We start from the raw sequence: 5955 nt of genomic DNA, 5'->3' as shown, positions 1-5955 counted from the left end.
CTGGTCTTCAGGGTCCTAGCGCCCGACAAGCGTGTGTTGCGTTTATTATGAGGGAAACCATTACATTGTTGGGTTCTGTAATGTAATTGGCTCATATTCAAACCACACATGCATATATCAGGGAATTAACTTTCAAATACAAATGTGTAAAAATAATTGCAATCAATGAATGTGATATTTTTCTTTATTTTAAAGAAACTGTGGAAGCCCATTTCTGCCAGTGTGATCCAGTCCAATCCAAATGTATGTATAAAGCACATTTAAAAACAACAAAGTTCACCAAAGTGCTTCACAGTTAAACATAAAATCAACACAAGAAAACACTAAGACCAACTAAAAACCAACAGGACATTAAAATAACAAAAGCGTGGAAGTAAGTATCTCGAAATGATGAGAAGTGATCTCAAAATACTACTCTGAGATACTACCTCAATATTTTGAGATAGTAACTCATTATAATGACTTACAGGATGTTCTTTTTCATCAAACTGGTGGAAATGGCTATGCATGTCTGCAAGTTGAAGGCCAGTGCAAATTAATGAAAATATGTCAATATATTCGTATTCATAGTCCCTTTGGAGAAACGTTTTAGTATGAAGACTCTGCCTTTGAACCATGTGCTTTAAATGTGTTATACTGGGATGATTTTTTTTTAATCTCCGTTGAAATCTAAGGCACGCCGTCATCAATACATCACTGTATCTCCTCTGAAAGTATGAGCATCAGCAAGCGTTCCTGCCTTTCATCGTTAAAGGTCTATATGCATCTGTATCTTTGGAGAAACAGACCTCGAGTGATTAGTCTGTTTGTGTGTCACCGGTGAGAAATCTCAGCATTGAATAGAGACTGTTGAGCTTCTGTATAGCCTGTGGATGTTTGACAGCAGCACCTTAGAGAATAAAGGGTTGTGCATTCTGCATTTCTGATATCACTGGTGATTCAAGAGTGTCTGATACAAGCAGAGGTGAGTTAAGGTTAAAAATAAATAAGCAATTAAAGAAGTCATCTCGGTGATATTAAAGAAGTGCAGTGATTAGTTAATATGAGACAGGATCAGCAGAACATGGTGTCAAGACATAACTGTTCTAATGTCTGACAGACTGAACTGAACTAAAGTGAACTGGGCTGCAGAGGCGGCACACTGCTCATAGAGGTTGACAACAGGCTGAAGGGAGATTTGACTCTGTGATCTATTCTGAAACTAACCATTATTTTCTTTGTCGATTAATCAGTTGATTATTTTCTCAGTTAATCGATTAGTTGTTTGTTTTATAAACTGTCCGAAAATGTTTTTGACAAAACAAGACAAATATTCAGTTTATTCTCACAGAGGAGGAAAGAAACCAGAAAATAATCACATTTAAGAAGCTGGAATCAGAGGATTTGGACTTTTTACTTAAAAAAAAAATGCTAAAACCGATTAATGGATCAAAATAGCTGACTATTAATTAGTATAGTAGTTGACAACCAATCAATTAATCTTTGTAGATCTTATTTTTAAGCACATGTAGGCAGAAGATAACTGGGACTCTCTTACATACACCCACAAGTTACATAATGTTCTGCAACATTTTCCATAAATCAAAGAGCTTCATTACATCTCAGACTGCACTTGTTACAGTGTTTTAATGGGAGGAATTTTTACATGACTACTTCCTTATCAGCAACACAGGTAATTAGACAAGTCAGTCAAATGCAACATAACTGCTTTTTAACTACAAGTGTTTGTTGATTTACATTTGTCATCATTTGTGAATGAGAGAAGAAAAAAACCTTCCCTGGTAGACCCGTTTCTCTGCACCTAGGTAATAAATTGCACAGTGGTTTTATTTAAAGCAGCAGTTGATCATTCCATGTTCTGACCTCACAACTTCCTTGGTAAATTAACTTTACCATCAAGAGTCCTATATTTGTGGTGAAGACTACATGGAGCGCCTTAATTTCCGGACTAAATGAGACGAGCTCTGCTTTTTCCGCGTCATTAGACAGAGAAGGAGATGAGGCAAGAGAGCGGGAGGAAAATCAGAATATATTGAGAGAGAGGTAGAAAAGAAGAACATCAGTAGAGAGGTGAAAGAGAACATTAAGTGGCACACACACAAAAAGGCAGGGAGACAGAGTCACACACTAACTGAGCGTACAAACACACTAAACATTCACAAGGAAGGTTGTTTTTACCTTTAGGTGAAAGTTTGCGTGTGATTGTGAGTGTTATTTTGTTACAAAACAGTTCATACTTGAGGAGGATGACTAATGTATCACCACTATGCCAGAATGTTCAGTAGCTTTGGAGAACACCAGGTCTAATATAGAGACAAAGTAGATTTTGAAATCTATTTGTGACCAACATCAGACATCTCTACAAAGACCTACAGAAATGGTGCATTCCTCAGTATAAATACTCCTAATCCAATTTACCCTGATGGATTTGTACAGTAGCAAGCCATCGTATTAGTGTGCACTGAACCTGAAGAACTAGATCAAATTCTTTAAGTCCATGGTCCCATATCATGCTAATTTTAGGACCATACTTGTATTTTGGGGTTCTGCTAGAACATGTTTATATTTTTTGATGTTCAATAAACACATTCTTTTTCTCGTACTGTCTGTCTGAATATACCTGTGTTCTCCCTATGTCTAAAACGCTTCGTTTTGGCGCCTGTCTCTTTAAGCCCTCCTCCTCTCCGATTGGTCAGCGTCCGCAGGTTTTGTCTGCACCGTCATTGCAGCTGGGGAATGACTAGACTGCGTATCCCCATCTGCCAGGGATTTGAATTTGCCCTGCACATGGGTCCGGAAAAGAACGTGTCTGTTCTTCCTTTTTGGATCCAATCACCAAGCTGTCTTTTTTCACCTGCTGCGCTATTGGCTGGTTAAACCAGATGAAGATTTGTACCTCTACTCGTTGATGTAGCTGAAGTTGTAAATTATTTCAGTGGCAAGTTTTCTTTGAAAACTGAGCAGAAACTTGCTCTGGAGCAATTCCTCCAAATAAAGGATGTAGTTTATGAATAGAGGCTGTGTATATTTCTCTGTTGATTGAGTGTTTTAATACTTGTGTGAGGCGGGGGCCGGTCAATCGCAAGCAAGAGCTTTAAATCAAAACACTTTGTTTTAAGAGAGCGAGTGTTGTCTCATATTTTTCAAGAAGCTATTGAAAGTATCATTAAGAGAGAGTTATCATAAAGAAGACATAGATCTGTAAGTATCATTCTCCCTGATATGCACTGCAGTGTCATTTACGCGCTTTAGTTTTCTTTAGAACACAAACACACGGACACACACAGACACAGAGACCAGTGGGAGTTTCAATACATATTCATCAAAATTAAACACATCGTGGAACTCTGCTCCAACGTATCATACATTATTCCCAAAACATATTGCTGAATCCCAAAAAAAGAGGTTGGAAGTATCAGGTGGCAAAGACGGTGTGCTCTTCCATGGAGGTGAGAGTTTTCATCAGGTTGTTACAGCTTGACTTTAACCCCAGGAGACCCTCGGTGTTTCACCTGACTGGAGGCTTCACTGACAGCCGTTACAGCTCTGCAGGTCCAGTGTGACTGACATGGGGAGTGGAATAAATGCCTGAAGAGAAAGTGTGATAGTTGGCAGGTGGATGTATGTGCGAGGCAGGCTGGTGTGGAAGGCAGTGGATGTAGGATTTGGAGACCTAGTACTTGAGAGTCGGTGGCCCTTTGCTACTCATTCTACTGCCCTGACTTCTGTAAATAGAAGACATTATATACATGGACATGGATTGTGAAGATATCAAAAAGCTCAATCCACAGAGAAATGCACACAGCCTGTATTCAGAAACTGTCTTTAAATGAGCCATCAAGACTTCTGTACGGTTGTGATGTCACAACTATACTATAAATAAGTAGAAAGTGCTGCTACAGTGAAGTTACAGTTATTCCCGACTGCAATGAGATGCTGAGAGTGCGGATGCAGAAGACCTGGAAAACTGACCAATCAGAGCAGACTGGGGTATTTCGTAAGGGTTTCTTAAAGAGACAGGCGCTAAAACAGAGCATTTCAGACAGAGGGTGAATACAGGTATATTCAGACAGACAGCATGAGAAAAATAATGTGTTTTTTGAACATTAAAGCATTTAAACATGTTCTAGTAGAAACCTAAAATACAATTATAAACATGAAAATTAGCACAATACGGGACTTTTGAAAAAGGAAAGCAAAGATTAGCAGTATTGTAAATGTGAAAATCTGTGCCACCAGCATGGCTATGGGCCATTGGTCTGCAATCTGGTCCTTTGGGCTCTTCCATCCTGCCTGCCGGTTTCATTCAAGATGTCTTTCCAAACACCGATATAAACCTGGATCAAAGCAATTGACCACACTGGAGGATAACATACCCGGAGGCCCCTGTGACTTAAGGGGAGGATTTGAGGAGCACCAGGATACCCAGCAGCACAGCTTGAAGTCTGTGTGATCTGAGCTAAACTTCACCGACAGGTTACAACAGCCAGTCTGCAGAGGGATGTGACTACACAGAAAAGGTTTTTTTTCAGAGTGCTGCACATCAGTAAGAAAAGGAAAAATGTGAGGAAAAGCACCAAAGCTTCTTTTTCTCCCCTGTACACCTTCCTCTCTCATTCTGATCAAATTCGGAATGACAGTTTACTCATAACAAAGGAGTTCTACTCAGTATGTTACAGTTTGTTTTCTGAAGCTCTGGACCTCTGAAGTCTGAAAAATAACCCTTGATGATGGCGTCAGGGTCATCTCAGCACTCACTTGCAGAATACACATTTTTAAAGGGCAGATTGAATCTCTCTCACTCACAAATCTCACCTTTTCCATTAGTGAAAGGGAACGTGTGCTCATTTTCAGGTCTATACTTGTATTTTCACACAGAGGCCAGTTGGAGAGGGAAATTGTGCGGGGGATGAAATGAAACGTACCTGCCCTTGTTCACTTCAGCCCAAACTATCATGGATCCACCACCAGTTGTAGTTTTAGCGTTGTACTTTATACAAATAATCACAAATAGCTTTAGACTCATTTTAATGAGATGAAGTTTTATACAGATGATTGCAATATGACTACACCGTCGGCACTTTGTCAACAACTGCATCCGTCTTTGATTCAGAAACTTCTGTTGGTGATCTGTATCCTGATTATTAGCATTATTATTGCTATGATATATTGCAAAATAACATTCATTCCATGTGTTTAAAGATGATGTTGATGAGAAACCACACAAGTATAGAAATATAAACTAAGTAGACTAAATATTTAGTTATCAATGAGATTTTCTTCAGAAAAGTTCTGCTAAGCAGGCAAACGGCACACACATGTAAGGATACAGACTTATAAGATATTATTTTTAGAAAACTGAAACTGAAAAGCATGTCAGATAGTGAAGTTTTCAAAAGTTGCTGTAATTTTGCATATTGTTCTTTTTTAGTGGTGAGCACTCGTAGAGTTTTACGCCCATTACTGCCACCTACCCATGGATGTATTCTCTCCCACTAAATGCATAACTGCAATGCAGTGATATCCACCTGTGGAGTGACCATCGTTGTTAATCGCTCAGCCCTCCGAGAGTCAATCTCACCAAGTTCAGACTATTGATATATACACTATACACTTAAGATGGCGGTGGGGTGAGTGAACAAGGGCCTGTTGAACCACTATTGGAACGCAGCATTGGTCTCTCTGCACAATCACTCCTGCGAGGAATGACTGTAATAGCACTTTCTACCTATAGATAGTTTAGTTGTGACATCTCAACTGTACAGAAGTCCTGACGGCTGGCTTAAGGAGCAGAACAGTTTCTGAATACAGACTGTGTGAATTTCTCTGTGGATTGAGCGTTTTGATACTTTCACAGTATTTATACAGCACCACGACCTGCAACATATATCAGCTGTGCTGCAATAATTACAAAACAATCTTTTAAAGTGAAAATGTATCTTTTTATTGGTACCA

Source organism: Echiichthys vipera (assembly GCF_963691815.1).
Source record: "Echiichthys vipera genome assembly, chromosome: 2".
Classification (NCBI taxonomy): Eukaryota; Metazoa; Chordata; class Actinopteri; order Perciformes; family Trachinidae; genus Echiichthys; species Echiichthys vipera.
The sequence above is the reverse complement of the archived record's forward strand: the minus strand, read 5'-3'. Positions refer to the sequence as shown.